Consider the following 18,204-nt stretch of genomic DNA (forward strand, 5'->3'; position numbering starts at 1 on the left):
GGTGAAAATATCCAACTCCCAACCCTCCTATCACTACCTAAAACACAACCATTCTCACAATTCAGCATTTCTGTGACCTTAATTGGACTCACAAGATTTTGCAGCTGTTACATTACATTACAAATTTCTTTCTCTCTCCCCAATTCAATTTATTCTTTGTAAAATACATTTCCTAGCAAATACAGTGAGCACTCACACTTTAAAATGTGGGTGCCCTTTGTGGGACCGCGTACGGTGCTACAGTTCCCATGAAATTTATTAGTAAAGAGGGGGCTGGCTTGCCTCTCAGTGTTATTATTTGGAGGTTCATGCCCGGCCTCAGTAATCAAGTTTCTTGCTGGGAGGTGGGGCCAGTCCCAATTATAAATAAGGGGCGGAGCCGACAATAGCCAGGCAGCCGGCTCTGGAAATTCACCCTCCCTTTGTTTAATGTTTTCTTGTTTGCAGGTTAACTTTTTCTTCCTGTTTTGCGGGCGCTTCTGTGTTCTTTGACTGGCTGCTGTTGAAGGACCGGGATTGGCAGGTTTTGTCTTCCCTGTAGCAATCCATCACAACTTTGGCAGTTATGGCCTTGGGTGGAATCCTTTAGTCTTTTCTTCCCTATATTGGAGGGGGGGTGTGAAGTGGTGATTCACCCCCCTCCGGCGGTGATTCCAGGGTCCCCTCTCAAAGGGGTTATATAATGGGTGTCACTGGCCATACACTGAAAGGTTGTCTGTGAACTACCCTGCGTGCAGGGATATGGGATGGGCTGCCTGCTACACTTACATCTCACAGAGCACCCCCATATCCCATTTACCCTGATGTGCCCCAGTTCCCCCAGCTGGGAGGCTGGGAGGGATACACACCCAAGGCCTAAGCCAAGGTCTTCCTACATTCAGAAGTTTAATAAAGTTGTGGCCTAATTTTAATTCCATATAACGTGGTCAGAGTCTTTATTCCTTTCTTATGATCCCTGGGCTGTCGCCGCCTGCTCACACAATTCAAATACTAACACCAACAGTTTCCCACACTTGGTTAAGAAGAATCAGACTGAAATATATTCTAATGTCAAACTTCTGTGTAGGATGGCGGGATTCAAACCTGTTCAAGGTGAGACATGCTCATTTAACTATGTATATGTGGTTTGCAGTGAATAGCTCACGGGAGAGAACATGATTGAGGAGCTGATTCGGCAAGAATGGCATAAAAATGAAATGAATATTCAAAAGGTAGCAAAAGTTTCACCGGTGTGGAAGTATGTTTGTGATTTTCTGCAGCTGTTAACTATAGTTCAAGTCTATCACTCCGCTTCATTTTTGAATTAGCATCTTTTAACGCTGCTGAAAAATGTGCCTCAGTGCAGGTGTGGCAAGTTATCTCCTAATGTCTTCCAAAAGAAAAAGAAAAACCCTTTAACATATGCCAGTGTTGGTGATAATGGAAAATCCTGAGGTCAGGATCCAGCAGACGGCGTGATTAATTTTCACTCAAAGTCTTGCAAATCCTAAAAGAATCTAGTCCCAATGAAGTCAGTTGTGAGGCAGGTCAGGTTGTATTCAAATCAGTTCAACAGATGGGGAGCATGCTCAGAAGAAATGCTCACCCCCTACTGACATGTATTGCCATCAGTGTGGATGATGGTTGTGGCGATCACACAGGGTCCCCAGACGTTTGACGGTCTATTGATCCCTGTGCCACCACTGTGATTGCCTCTTCGCTGCCACCAACCCGTTTCCCTCAGGTACACACGGAGTCCAGACAGTTGTTAACATTAACAAATAATCAAGTTTATTTTATAGGCATGAACAAGTTTATGGTTTCAGTTAATTTTTCTTGGCAGTTTCTTAATCTTAGTTTCTTTACTGTCCTATATGTTCCTAACAACTTCAAACTGATTATCCCAACTATCTATCTGAGTCCACCTAACAGTTCCTCTTACTCTCTCACCACACAACTCGACCAACCCACAGACTTATCCTCCCTCTTCCTTCTCCAACTCCCAACCCTCAGCTGACTTCCACACAACTCCAACTCTAACTCTAACTCCTCCCCTTGGGTTCTCACTGGCCAATCACTTCACACTCATTTAACCCTTTCCTTATGACCCACCTAGGAGGCAAACGCCACAATGGAGCACCAGGACCAGTTTCTGCCCCAAGGAGCTTAAAAACTAACTATTATCCCAAGTGAAACAACAGAGCCTTGTTTCTAAAAGCCCTTGATCCAGCTATCATGCTTGCCCCCTGCTACAGGGCAAGGAATGGAAAGGCATTCTCCTGATATCTCACTTAATCACATCCATATTAAGAATTCATCCAGTCCATGGCAATGAAAGGACTATTGCCTCTATTCCTGTTTTATAGATTGCACCACTGGGAAATTATTCAGTCTAGTTATTTCTTTGATCTGTTCCATCTCCCTTTCCCTAACTTAAACCCCTTTATAGTGTCCCAAGCAATTTGTCTCTAACGTAGTGTTACACTTAAATCTTAGTCATCATGCAGACAAAAAGGGTTTGCTTTAGTTCTTTAAACCCATTTGTAATCCCCCCCACTCCCCACCCCAGTCTCAAATTCCCCAGATTCATTTTGCGCTACTACAATCCCATGAGTACTGTGTGTTTATGGAAGCTGTGGAACAAAGCTCAGCATGAGAATGACAAAACTAACAATTTTATTCACAAAAGGGAGCCCCAAAGGCAGAAATTATTCACTGCCACCCCTTTCTCACTCTCTCCCGTTTCCAAATTCCTTTTAAGCTGTTTTATCCTTGCTTTGAAGTGAGCATTTTATTCTCTTGGCTATGTCTTCAGATGAAGTCAGCATCATGCTAATGACGGCCCTCAAGCAGGGTCAACTTCCACCAGCTGTCCCCTAAATGTGTTAGCCAGAAATAAGAGAATTGTCATCACTTGGGGCACTGGCTTGCAGGTTGTTGTGATCAGAGGGACATTGTTTAAAATGACATTGTTTAATGGGATGGCTTAAAGATTTCTCTGAGGTCGGGGCCCTGCCCACTACTGCAATGTTCCATCTAACTGCTCTCCAACACTGGAAGGGCATGTTGAATTTTTCAACTATTGAATTAGAAAATGAAGGGTGCCAAAATGACGAAAATTCAAGATATATTTTGGATAGATTAATATAATTTAGTTTTGCTTGTTCCTTTTCCAGGGCTGTGACACCATGACAGAGAAAAAGAATGGTGAAAATGTTGCACCTAGGCAGGAGGTCATTTCCAAAGTTGTAAGCGTAATGTTATTTTTGTGAGCATGTAAAGTTTTCTTTTAGTTATTTGAGGGCACTAATCTGAGGTTTTGCCTCTCCTCTGTGTCTTTCAATTATAAAACACCGCTGGGAAGAAAAAGAAAGGGAATGGGAAGGACCAAAAGGAGAAGACCTTGAAGCAGAAGATGATCTTCATGGTCTTCAACCTCATCCATGCCATCAGAGGACAGATTGTTTGCCAGCCACTAATGATCTGCAACAAACAATGCAAGAGTTTTTTGACATAGCATGTTCATTTATTGCCCATGATGTGACAGTGTAGTCCAACAGGTAACCTGCTGTTGAGTATTCACTGTAGAACATTTCTCAGATTCCTTGGTAACATTCAGCAGTTGCTTGGCAGATACCCATGGAGTTCCACAGTTGACAAAAAGATGAAGAAAGTACTCTTCTTACCAAACTGATTTTCTTTCTGTTTTTCAATCTCTTTCCCAATTTCTAAAATATTTCACTCAAGCAGAAAGTTCCAAATTCCTTCAGATGTTGCTCTATGTGAAATTCAGCTAGAGCGCATAGAAAAAATGGGTTGGCCTGTAAATTATGCTAAAAAATTGGGTGAAAGATTATAAACTGTGCCAAATCTGGATGTTTTTCATACTCAACTCAGTGTTTCACAACTGTTAAAGCATAAAAATAGTTACTTGGAATAATTAGATTGCAGAAAATTAAGGTAATAAAAGTACCTGAGTTTTATTTTTATTTTAATCAGAAAGCAAACAGTTTCTGCCAATGCAATGGGAATTAAGTGTTAGTTAAATGCTGCTATCACTTGTTAATAGCCTGTGGTGCAATAAGACCAACTGTGAACAGGTGATGATTACTGTACTTAGCACTTCAGGAGAATGAAAAAAGAATGACGGTAATCATTATCAAAATTACTCCTTAAGTGTCGTGCTGTTAATTACTGTTCAAAGAATTAGCATCTGGTTGAAATTTTGTGTTTTGGAGCTAGGCAGATTTGATATGACAGGGAATGCATTTAAAGAAACCTTAATCATGACATAAACCATGTTGGGGCTAGATTGGCATTCCAAATTTACTACTCAGTGACTCCCACACAACCTGGTCTACAACAATATAATAGGAAAACCCAACTCACTGAGCTAAACCTGACTGGAACTGTTATAGATAAGGAGGCACAGATCCAGAAATATGGTTAAGAGAGTTTCCACACATCCCAAAGTTGTCACCAGAGTGCACTTGAAGTAGAAGTAGAAGCGAGTCTTCGAGTTCTGGAGAAATGTCAACAGAAGCTAAAATAAGGCCATTAAGCCACTGGATATATATTTTAGGAAGGCAGGAAGCATCATTACTATTTGAATGCACAGTTTAAAAAATGTTTGGAGATCATTGCCTTAAGGTTTAAACTATGTACATTTTAATTTCTATTTTACTAAATTGGAATGGTGGGGGGAGACATATGTGGACAAGCTGTTGTGCAGCATCTCTTCTTGTATTCATTGCTAAATGTACCATTAATTGAAGGACACGATGGAATGAGTTGAAATTTAGAGAGGCATTCAGCAGAGCCAGGTCGAAATACCTATTTCCCATTTCAGTGTAGCTCATGTTTAAATCAGCTCAGTGTAGGGGATATCCTTTGGGGGATGCCTCATCATATAGTTCTCATCTTTAATTTATACACAGCAAATGTTCACATGTGTGTTTGCATTTGCTGCCTTTGATTTACTGCTTCATCATTGTACAATTTAGCTCCCCCTCATTTAGCATGTTAATCTTAATGTATGCGGCTTGATTTTTTATTTTTTATTACAATTTCTCGTTGAATAACATTCACAGGCGGGGTGTTCTTAAGAGAAGCTTATCAGCCTGTGTTAAGCAATATCGTTCAAAAGAACCTAGCGGCGCAATGCAGATCAAACAAGAGTCCCATCCAGGCATTCAGACTGTGTGTTCGATCAAATTACATAAGAAGAGCATTGCTCTATCAGACCAAATGCCTATCTCATCCTCCATGCTGTTTGCACAGGGGCCGATAAGATGCCTCTGGAAAGCCCAGAGGATATGAGCACAAAAGCCTTCTCCTGGTTGTACTAGGGGGAATATCTAATCAGCATGAGACATAGAGAGCCTTATCCTCCAGGGATTTGCCTAATTTCCCTCTAAAGCTTTGATTGCATGGACAGAGCCCACCATGCATGCAACTGTATCATACCTTCCAACATTTATCCAATTAAAATAGGGACATCCTATTCAACAGCAGCAGCAGCAACAACACTCTGGGCGGCTTTCAGCACATATATAAAACATAATGAAACATTAAACATTCAAAAAAATCCTTCAGATGTCTTCTAAAGATTGTATAGTTACTTATCTCATTGGCTCAGGGGTTGCATAACTCCATACCCTCCAAAATTTCTCTGATGAAATTAGGGACATCCTGGCGCTGTGGTCTAAACCACTGAACCTAGGGCTTGCCAATCAGAAGGTCAGTGGTTCAAATCCCCGTGATGGGGTGAGCTCCCATTGCTCGGTCCCAGCTCCTGCCAACCTAGCAGTTCAAAAGCATGTCAAAGTACAAGTAGAAAAATAGGTACCGCTCTGGCGGGAAGGTAAATGGCATTTCTGTGTGCTGCTCTGGTTTCGCCAGAAGCAGCTTAGTCATACTGGCCACATGACCCGGAAAAACTGTCTGCAGACAAACGTCGGCTCCCTCGGCCAGTAAAGCGAGATGAGGGCCACAACCCCAGAGTCGTTCGTGACTGGACTTAACTGTCAGGGGCCCTTTACCTTTACATTTAAGGATAAGCAGGACATTCTGTGATTGAATCAGAAACCATGATGGCTTCTGTAAATCTGGGGCTGTCCCTCAAAAATAGGGACACTTGGAGGGTCTGCTGTATGAGTGAGGGCTTCATTCATATAATTAATAAGTGCATGGAGGCAGAATTTGGGGGCCTGCCATGTTCTCCTTTTATGTGCTGATTTCAGCAAGTGGGCTGCCCTGAGGAATACAGATAACCATTTGTTGTTGTTGTTTAGTCGTTTAGTCGTGTCCGACTCTTCGTGACCCCATGGACCAGAGCACGCCAGGCACTCCTGTCTTCCACTGCCTCCCACAGTTTGGTCAGACTCATGTTTGTAGCTTTGAGAACACTGTCCAACCATCTTGTCCTCTGTTGTCCCCTTCTCCTTGTGCCCTCCATCTTTCCCAACATCAGGGTCTTTTCCAGGGAGTCTTCCCTTCTCATTAGGTGGCCAAAGTATTGGAGCCTCAGCTTCACGATCTGTCCTTCCAGAGAGCACTCAGGGCTGATTTCCTTAAGAATGGATACATTTGATCTTCATGGGACTCTCAAGAGTCTCCTCCAGCACCGTAATTCAAAAGCATCAATTCTTCGGCGATCAGCCTTCTTTATGGTCCAGCTTTCACTTCCATACATCACTACTGGGAAAACCATGGCTTTAACTATACGGACCTTTGTTGGCAAGGTGATGTCTCTGCTCCATGGACAAACTCCATGGACAAAGGCAACAGATAACCATTTAACATGTCATAAATCCCATACCTGCCAAATTGGGTCCTGCATTTCCTGGGCCCTTCTGATAGACCTGCCAGTAGGAGTGGCCCTGTGTTCAGTAGCATGAAATGGGGAATCCCTCTCATGAATTATATTTGAGAGGTTGAGAGGAGTTCCCTACCAGGACAGACTTTGCTCGTGTGCTCAAGACATTGATTCCATAAATCATATTTTGTTGCATTGTGCGAAGTATGAGCAGGCCAGGGCTGAATTGATACTACCCTTGCTGGTACCTTTCCTGGGAAAATCAGAGGCTCACTATGCCAGGCTCCTACTGGAAGACCGGACAAAAGCTAGAACGTTGGCTGTGGCAAAATTTTTATCGGTGGTTGCAAGAACAAATGAGCCCTATATTCTAAACAAAATGCTTGATTAACCTGGAGGTAGGCTATATGAACTCTGTATTGATTTGTAATGTTTTGTTGGGTCTATGGACCGTAATAAAGATTGTTGTTGTTGTTGTATATTTGAAGGCTGCTGAAAACACATTTCTTCATGCAGCCTTTTGGTGGAAGACTGCAGGATCTTTGGGCTTATTTTAAACTGCTGCTGAATTGTTTTAATCATGGAACAGGTTTTTGTTTTGTTTTTTGTTATTGGTGTTTGATTTTATTTGTTATTTTATGGTATTGCCAGCAGTCTCATACCCGGCATTGCTCAGGAACTCTTAAGAAACACACACAAAATGTGTAGTTTTGAAAAAATCAGTCTGCCATCTTGATTTAAAATGCTGTCCAGTTGTATCAAAACATAAATGAAACCCTGCTCCATGATCTCAGAAACAATCTTGCAAAATTTCTTTATAGCCACATAAGTAGAATGTGCAGAATGTACAAAAAACTTTCCCAACATATAGTAGATGTGCACTACCCTGAGATCCTTTTGGATGAAAGGCAGTCTGTCAAGCAAGGAAGCAAGCAAGCAAGCAAGCAAACAAACAAACAAACAAATGTACAGTGGTACCTCGGGTTAAGTACTTAATTCGTTCCGCAGGTCCTTAACCTGAAACTGTTCTTAACCTGAAGCACCACTTTAGCTAATGGGGCCTCCTGCTGCTGCCGCGGCTCCAGAGCACAATTTCTGTTCTCATCCTGAAGCAAAGTTCTTAATCTGAAGCACTATTTCTGGGTTAGCGGAGTCTGTAACCTGAAGTGTATGTAACCTGAAGTATATGTAACCCGAGGTACCACTGTACTACATTCCAGAAGTTGCCCCTTGCTCAAGTAATCATCTGTTTGCAGGTGAGATAAGGCTCACTTCAAGAGGAATATCATAGAGCTGGAAAACACATCAAAAGAATAAGAAAAATGATCAAGGGCTCAGAGAAATTTCCCCACAATGATAGATGAATGTAGCTGGTGTTGTGTTTTGTGAGTTTAGGAAATAGCCTACTAAAACAAGCTAGCATGATTAGAGTTTTATGTATATACAGGGTGGTGAATAGCAGATTGTTCTCCCTTTCTCATAAGGCTAAGACACAGGGTCGACCAATGAAGCTGACTTGAAGAAGGTTCAGGACTGACCATAGGAGCTACTTTGTCACACAAGCACTGATTAACTTGCACCATTCCATATTACTCTACAACAGCGAAGGAGAATGTGTGGCTCTCTAGATTTTGCCAGACTACAACATCCCTGATGTCTAACCATGATGGCTGTAGGTGATGGACATTGGAATCCAACACCATTGTGGGTGATACACCTTCCACATCCACAACAAGATGCAAATGGTAGCCATTGGCTTATATGTCTTTAAAAGGAAATCCATCATAATCATGGAGGACCGGTCTTATCCACAATTACTAAATAAAACATAATTGAGCAGAGTCAACATACCTCAAAATACAAGGAAAGCTTCCTAGACAAACAGTCATACCTCGGGTTACAGGCGCTTCAGGTTGCGCGTTTTCGGGTTGTGCACCGTGCTGAACCCGGAAGTACCAGAACGGGTTACTTCCAGGTTTTGGCACTCGCACATGTCCAGAAACATTAATCGTGCTTTGCACATGCTCAGAAGTGCCGAATCACAATCCTCACATGCACAGACACGGCGCTGCAGGTTGCGAATGCTGCGGGTTGCGAACGTGCCTCCCGCACGGATCACATTCACAACCCAAGCGTCCACTGTATCTGGCTGGCAGCTGGTAAAAACAGAACGTTGGACAAGGCAAAGTGAAACCGTCATCACAGGCACCAGTTCCTAATCTTTTTCACCGTGCGCTCCCTAAGCTAGCCTGATACTGTCAGGTGCAATGAAGGATGTTGCCCCATCAACAGTGTTTGAAGTAAGAGAAGGGCAACCAAGATGATCAAGGGCCTGGAAACCAAACATTATGAGGAGCAGTTGAAGGAGCTGGGGCATGTTTAGTCTGGAAAAGAGGAAACTGAGAGGAGATATGATGTTGTTGTTGTTTAGTCGTGTCCGACTCTTCGTGACCCCATGGACCAGAGCACGCCAGGCACTCCTGTCTTCCACTGCCTCCTGTAGTTTGGTCAAACTCATGTTGGTAGCTTTAAGAACACTGTCCAACCATCTCGTCCTCTGTCCTCCCCTTCTCCCTGTGCCCTCCATCTTTCCCAACATCCAGGGAGTCTTCTCTTCTCATGAGGTGGCCAAAGTATTGGAGTCTCAGCTTCAGGATCTGTCCTTCCAGTGAGCCATCTTCAAATATCTCAAGGGCTGTCACATGGAAGAGGGAACAAACTTGTTTCCCCCTGCTTTGGAGATTCTGACTAAATATATGGCAAAAGTTTCTGACAGTAAGAGTTGCTGGACAGTGGAACCATCTCCCTCAGGAGGCTGTGGACTCTCCTTTCTCGGAGGTTTATAAGCAGAGGTTGGATGGTCATTTGTCATGGATGATTCAGCTCATATTCCTGCATCAAAGGGGGATTGGACTAGATGAGCTATGGGTCCCTTCCAACTCTCCAATTCTATGTCTTGTCAGTTTCTGTACATGGAATGGAGCAGGTCTACCATCTTGTCCTTTGCATCCTGCATTAAAATGTCGACCTGGCCCTCGCTTCAGTGGCTTGGCCTTTGAGCAAATCACCAAGGCAATTTCTTGTGTCCTTAAGACAGAGGTAAACACTAGAAACTGGACTAGCACAGCACTGGAGTTGACATGACTGCAGATTAACAGATACAACTTAAACAGACTCTAGCCTCTGTAGACGTTTTGCAAAGATGTTCATATTTTCCTTTGAAGTGATATTGAGCAGACCATGTATAATGTGTTTCTTCTACAAGCTGGTGCTATCTAGATCAATGAATACACCAGGGGAAGAATTGGTTAGCCTTAGCTGCTTCGCACAAAATTGCTATTTTTTCTCCTTCCCTGAACAGATCTTTTCCCCTGTAACAAGTTGAAAGCATGCTTGAGACATACGCAGCTCCAAATAGACTGACAATGTCACTTTCAGATAAATCAGAATTATGAAACCACCATTTAAAAAGAGTTTAACCTGGTATATTTCCTTGAAACGAGATTTCCTGCATAAATCATTGGCGAAGGGGCTGTGTCACAAATTTCTCTGTGCTAATGGGGCCTACGAACGATGAAATATTGCTTCATATGGTGTATCAATCAAGGCTATTTGAAAATATAAAGCATTACCACCTCCTTTCTTTGTAATTCTTCAGTAGATGTTTGAAGTCAGATCCCCTTTGGCTTCTGTCCCATATTTTCATTCAGTCCCTTGGTGTTTGTGGCTTTTTTTTTTTTTTGAAGTGTGCAATTGCTTTTGCCAGCTCTCATGCATTTATGTATATGGATCTTATCAAGGGACTGCAATCCCCTTGTCTTCATCATGATTTGCGTTAATGAAATGTTTCCTCTGAAGATGACAACTTCATAGACTGCATTTTTAAAAAGAACTGATTGGTATGGGACTGAGATGCCTCACCGGCTACTAAGTACTCGAAGAACTCTTGTACTCAAGCCTTCCAGAAGCCTGTCTATCAAGATTCAGATGTGGTGATCAGAAAGCCACAAGGGGGTTGCATGGACTCGGCGCCGATGCCCTAACAAAATCCACAGGAATGTTACAGCTACAGCTACAAACCACTTAAGAGCAAGTCGTTAGTCCATCTAAAATGTCATTGACTTTATTTTGCTGGGGAGCCACGAATGGGGAAAGAAAGAGAGGGAGAGAGAATCCAACTATTGGCTGCCCTTGCTGCTTTCTCATGAGGATCCTTGCTTGTGTTGTAAAGGATTTCTATAGTTGTCCTCTGGCTTCAGAGGGAAATACTTCACCGGAAAGGAACACGGGAACAGAGTATATTCTGTTTTTGCTGTAAGAGGATTCGTTGGCCACTGCAACAGACACCCAACACAACACAACACCAGCTACCCCATCCAAGGAAAGCAGCTGGCACGGAAATTGCCCACTCACAACAACAAAAAACACAATATACAGGATTCTTCCAAGATCCTGTAATTAGAATGAGTGCACTTCATTTCATTTAATGAAGATCCGTTGGAGGGCAAGCCTGGTGGCAGCTGCCGTGGTAATTCCAGTGTGGTGTAGTGGTTAAGAGCAGTAGTCTCGTAATCTGGGGAACTGGGTTCATGTCTCCGCTTCTCCACATGCAGCTGCTGGGTGACCTTGTGTGACACTTCTTCTTTGAAGTCTCTCAGCCTCACTCACTTCACAGAGTGTTTGTTGTGGAGGAGGAAGGGAAAGGAGAATGTTAGCCACTTTGAGACCCCTTACGGTAGTGATAAAGCGGGATATAAAATCCAAACTCCTCCTCCTCCTCCTCCTCTTCTTCTTCTTATTCTTCAGTAGTGTGCATTAAATTTGCTGCAGTCAAGAAAACCTCGTTGTTGGATCTTGGGATCAAGTTGGTGGTCCAGTCCACCAGGAGGTGATCCACCACCTATCTCAGCCCCTCAACCTGATAACCATATATTTAAGGAGGAAGACCATGTGAGAGATCTCCACTAGGGATTTTTGAAGAATTTGGCCTTTGTGAATTCCTATATGAACTTATCTAAGCTGTGGCTCCAGAATTAACAGGCATATCATAACTGGCTTTCGCACATTCTTGACTCAAAAAGAAAGACAGAAAAGAAAGCATTTTAAAATATGCATGTTGAAGGAAATGCAGTTTAAGTGCCCATTTTCATGCAAATTATGCAGATAATTCGGATTATCAGAGAGATTGGATTTGCAAATAAACACATGGGAACCTGTCAAATGATTCATCCATTTTGAAAATGGAGAGGTGCTGGTTTGGGGAAAATGGTGTTTTCTCTCTCTTATCTTGCAATGGTATATACCTTCTTTCCTGAATATAGCGATTTAAAGTTGCATCAAAAGCAGCATTATTTCATGATTCCATCAGCACTAGGATTTTTGGTTGTGCAGCACCACTTTATTCATTCCATTTATATACAGTAATAATAATAATAATAATAAATTTTATTTATATCCCGCCCTCTCCAGCTGAGGCCGGGCTCAGGGCGGCTAACAACAATAAAATAATACAACATTCTAAAATCGTTTCATTAAAAAATTACTTCAAATCAAATTGATGGCAGCCATTGGGCTAGAGTTCTGTGAAGATTGCCAAAGGAGGGAGTCAGACTGTGCTCTGGCCAAAGGCCTGGTGGAACAGCTCTGTTTTTCAGGCCCTGCAGAAAGATGTCAAGTCCTGCAGGGCCCTAGTCTCTTGTGACAGAGCGTTCCACCAGATCGGATCTGTGAGGTTATCTTGAAGTGTTCCGATGTCGCTTCCAGGTCCTCCGTCTTGTTGCGCAGGTGGTCCAGGTGCTCTCCCCTTGCCAGCATACGCTCCATGTTCTGCGTCATGATGTTCTTGACACCCTCCACCTCATTCTGGAGGTTGCCATCCCGGGGGGCACTTCCACCCTCCATTAGCCCGTTGAGTGGGTTCCCCAAGCAGGCGCTTCCCGGTCCTCGGCGAGCTCCCCAAAACTTCCCGCTTCTCTCTCACTCCCTGCCGGCGGCCGCCTTTCCCTCCAAGGAGCCCTCTGCTCTCCATTTTATCCTTACAACAGCTCTATGTGGTCGGTCAAGCATAGGCAAACTTGGCCCGCCAGATGTTTTGGGACTACAACTCCCATGATCCCTAGCTAACAGGACCAGTGGTCAGGGATGGTGGGAATTGTAGTCCCAAAACATCTGGAGGGCCGTGTTTGCCTGTGCTTGTGGTAGATTAAGCTAAGAGACAGTGATTAGCCCAAAGTCACCCACTGAGCTTCATGGGTAGGGATTTGAACTGTGGTTTCCTGGGTCATCACACAACATTGCCTCCCCTCCCTACTGCCCCATGAATTACTAAATCCTTGCACTGACAGAATGCATTAGTTGGATACTGCCCTTACTTCAGAGTAGGCATGCGGGTGAATTGTATTATTAGTAACATGATTGTCAGGTGACTAATATTACTGCTATAGCTTGGGACACTTGCCATGCTGAAGCTGGTTTTTGGCAGCAATGACAGCAGCATGATAACATCAGAATCAGGAGAGCTAAAAAGCTTTCCTGAATCTCACTTGCCTTTTCTGTGCTCCCCTATCAATGTCTCATCCAAAGCCACTCTTAGCTTGGAAGGCCCAGAGGGGCTCATATTGGATAGTTTTAATAGAAAAAAACAAGAGTAAACAGACGAAGGAATTATCTGAAGTGCAATTTAATCAAAACTTTGGTGGGAAGCTTATTATAGCTGTAAATCAGTTTGTGTAAATCAGCCCACATGATATAAAAGAAGATATTTGTCTTTCAACCGAGCAGCTGAAATGTATTGATATTATTTTACATTTTAATAAAAAAAAGTTAATATATAGCTGCTATTAATTTCAGCAGTTTGATTATGGCAATAACATACAGAGTGAAGCAAGGTGCAGTAAATTATCTGGAGAGTCAATAATCAGAGCTTATAATGGCAGTCCGAATTTGGGGAGGAGGCACATCTTATTGGCAAACCCCATCTTAGAAGTTTTTAACATTATCTAGACTTTCTCTTAAGGGACGTGGGTGGCACTGTGGGTTAAACCACAGAGCCTAGGACTTGCCGATCAAAAGGTCGGCAGTTCGAATCCCCATGACGGGGTGAGCTCCCGTTGATCGGTCCCTGCTCCTGCCAACCTAGCAGTTCGAAAGCACATCATGTGCAAGTAGATAAATAGGGACTGCTCCGGCGGGAAGGTAAACAGCGTTTCCGTGTGCTGCTCTGGTTCGCCAGAAGTGGCTTAGTCATGCTGGCCACATGACCCGGAAGCTGTCTGCGGACAAACGCCGGCTCCCTCAGTCAATAAAGCGAGATGAGCGCCGCAACCCCAGAGTCGGTCACGACTGGACCTAATGGTCAGGGTTCCCTCTACCTTTACCTTAGACTTTCTCTTGGTTAAATTCAAAGTAGAGTTTCAGTTGTTGAGTAATTGTACAATAGTTGCAGAACCAGCCTAACAACAGGAAGTCTAAGCATGTGGCAGATTGGATTGGAATGGCAGAATTCCAATTGGTCCAAGCTAATTGAGAAATCCATTAGTGTGGATTATAGCAAAGAAGATCTAGGTATACTGTACCCATCACTGGACTAGCTAGGGAAAGATGGGTGGGTGGTGGAATCTGAAGAGACAAAACAATAAAAACGAAAAACAGTTCATGGCTATAGGTAGAGTTAGAGGTAAGGAGAAGAGGAAAAAATGGAGAAGGCGAGGCAAGGAAAAGATGAGACAGAAAAACATTTGAGAATCCAGAATGTGAGAGTAATGGGAAAACAGGAAGAGATAAGAACTACCTATGGTGGACTGACAATGAGCACTCACACTTTACATTGTGGGTGCCCTTTGCGGGTTTGCGTGTGGTGCTACAGTTCCCAGGGAGCTTAATGGCAAACAGGGGCTGGCTTGCCTCTCAGCGTTAATTTTGGAGGTTTATGCCCAGCCTCAGTAATCAAGTTTCTTGCTGGGAGATGGGGCCAGCCCTATTAATGCTGCATTGTTTTTAACACTCGATTGGGAGCCTCGTACTGTGGCTGGGGAAACTCAGCCAGATGGGCGGGGTATAAATAATACATTATTATTATTATTAAATAGGGGTGGAGCCGACAATAGATAAGCAGTGGGCTCTGCAGATTCACCCTCTGTACCCTCCCTTTGTTAAATGTTTCTTGTTTGCAGGTTAACTTTTTCTTCCTGTTTAGCAGGTGCTGCTATGGTCTTTGACTGGTTGCTGTTGAAGGACAGGGAAGAAAATTTCCTGCATTGGCAGGTTTTGTCTTCCCTGTAGCAATACGTCACAACTGTGGCAGTTATGGCCTTGGGTGGAATCCTTTAGTCTTTTCTTCCCTATATTGGTATGTGTGAAGTGGTGACTCATCCCCAGCGGCAACAATTTCAGGGTCCCCCTCTTTTAGGGGTTACATAATGGGTGTCACTGGCCATACACAGAAAGGTTGTCAGTGAACTACCCTGCGTGTGGGAATATGGGCTGGGCTGCCTGCTACACTTACGTCTCACAGAGCACCCCCATATCCTATTTACCCTGATGTGCCCCAGTTCCCCCAGCTGGGGGGCTGGGAGGGATACACACCCAAGGCCTAAGCCAAGGTCTTCCTACATTCAGAAGTTTAATAAAGTTGTGGCCTAATTTTAATTCCATATAACATGGTCAGAGTCTTTATTCCTTTCTTATGATCCCTGGGGGCTGGGGCTGTCACCACCTGGTCATGCAATAAGATCTCTTTTGCACAGATGGGAGACCGTATCAGGTGTTTGGGAATGTTAAGTTGTGGGTGAACATATCAGACGACACAGCGATTCTTCAAACAGCTCTTGTTTATTCACAGGCCAGAACAGAACTGAACTGAAGGGTTCAGCCAGCCTGCTTATATAGAGCTCCACTACAACGCAACTGTAACACTTTCTGTAACTGTCCAATCACTGAACGTCACTTTCAATCCCTTATTTGCATATGTGGACCTGAGTGTAAACTACCTACAGTATCCCCCTGCTGGCCCAGGGTGAGAACTTCAGTACATAACAGGGAACCATGATTATGGAGCAGGGAGGGAAAAAATGCATCCATTCTTCCTTCCCACTCATGACCTATGTGTGTTGATTTAAGAGTAGGTGAATAGCGCTTAGGTGGGTAGGCTCTATTCAAATCTTCAGATCAACATTTGAGAGTTGGGAAGAGATACAGTGGCTGCTACCCTGCTCCATTTCCAAATATTTATCACCTATAGGTCATGCCATGCCAGCTCAGTAAGTGGTGAGGAAGGGAGAGAGGGAAGTTGGAAAAATGAATTTCTCTTTAACCAGGCCTTTAGCTGACTGAACATTCTATGGTTTTTAAATGTGTTCATGGGAAGGAAGTTATTGGTTTGTTTTTTGTTCTTTTTTATTACGTATTTTGTGTTCTCATTTTGTATTTTTATGCTTTGAATTGCCCTGTGAACTTTGGATAAAGGGTGGTATACAAGTTTTAATAAAAAAATTAAAATAGTAAATGGATGGCTAGATGAAAGTGGAGAGTTGGGAGGGGGGAAGGGGCTTAAAAAGTGGGTGATGTTTCTGATGTCAGAGTGACTCAAAATTAAGCCACATTATTTCCTGATTTGGGAAAAAACATCTGATTTGGAGAAAACAGCTTCTGAGCCAAATTGATGCATAAACATGGGGAAAGTTGCACATGTCAATGTCTGAAAAGTCCACCCAACACACACACAGTTTTTTTCAGACCCACCATGCAGGCCAATGTTGTTTTATGTAACTTCCACAATCAGTTTTGAAATAAGATGAACCTGGTGGACCAACAGTGGCAGCTAAACACATGTGTAGAAAGAATCTAAAAAAGGAAAGTTCAGTCTTCACTTAGTGGAACACAAAATTACAGTCCCATAATACTGAGTGCATCAAAGATGCAGGTGCATTATACTATAAAAGAGAGGAAGGCATTTTTTTTATTATTATTTTTTTGTAGTGCATACTTTCCTTAGTATAGTGTTCCCTGATGTTCTAGCACTTGAATTCCTGGAATGAATGGAATTGATTGTTTTTAAAAGTACATATCAGTCATACTTACAGTTAAAACAGCACTCAAAGTCATACTCAGAAATTACAAAAAAAGTTGAACAGTAAAATCCATAAAAGCATTCTACCATTATATCAAAAGAGAACCAACTTACACAACATCAAGCTGCATGTCTTTAAAGGAAAATTTCCAGAAAGTCTCGGCAGATTGGCAGAGATAGATGCTGGATTGCTGTGGGTAGGGATTGACCAGGGTGCGAGGCATCTGCCCACAGTCCAATACAGTGGTGCCTCGCAAGACGAAATTAATCCGTTCCGTGAGGCTCTTCGTATAGCGGTTTTTTCGTCTTGCGAAGCAAGCCCATTGACAGCTTAGCGGATTAGCGCTATTAGCGGTTTAGCGGCTTTTAGCGGATCAGCTGATAAGCGGCTTATCAGCGGATCAGCTGATAAGCGGTTTAGCGGCTTAGGAAAAGGGGGGGAAAGGGGAAAAAAGCTGCAGGAACTCGCAAGACATTTCGTCTTGCGAAGCAAGCCCATAGGGAAATTCGTTTTGCGAAGCGCCTCCAAAACGGAAAACCCTTTCGTCTAGCGGGTTTTCCGTCTTGCGAGGTGTTCGTCTTGCGGGGCACCACTGTAAAAGGAAAGCTTGGGGTTAACTGTTTCCAAGGGTGCTTAACTCTGAGCCTGATTGTGGCCATATCACCTTGTGGCACTAATTATCAAGCATTAATGAGAATAGGGATGCGGGTGGCACTGTGGGTTAAACCACAGACCCTAGGACTTGCCGATCAGAAGGTCAGCGGTTCGAATCCTTGTGACGGGGTGAGCTCCTGTTGCTCGGTCCCTGCTCCTGCCAACCTAGCAGTTCGAAAGCACATCAAAGTGCAAGTAGATAAATAGGTACCGCTCCATCGGGAAGGTGAATGGCGTTTCCGTGCGCTACTCTGGTTCACCAGAGGCGGCTTAGTCATGCTGGCCACATGACCCAGAAGCTGTACGCCGACTCCTTTGGCCAATAAAGTGAGATGAGCGCCGCAACCCCAGAGTCAGCCCTGACTGGACCTAATGGTCAGGGGTCCCTTTACCTTTACCTTTAATGAGAATAGGGCATTGGGTGTCCTCACCTTCCTTACTTACCTGGAGATGCAATAGGAAGGATCATGGCAGGTGCTCTGGTGGGGTGAAGCCACAGTACTGGGTTCCTGGCAACAAGGTTGCTGCCACTTACCTGGAACGTGAGGTAACAGGGATGCTGGCATGGTGTAGGTTCACTGGATTTGTTCCACATATGTCTGCACCATGCGAACCTCCCCATCACCTTGTCCCTACCTGCTCCCTCCCTTCCAGGAAGCTAGTGTTGTGGCTTGTTGAGTGAGATGC

Source organism: Podarcis erhardii (genome assembly GCF_964252035.2).
Source record: "Podarcis erhardii genome assembly, chromosome: 6".
Lineage (NCBI taxonomy): Eukaryota > Metazoa > Chordata > Lepidosauria > Squamata > Lacertidae > Podarcis > Podarcis erhardii.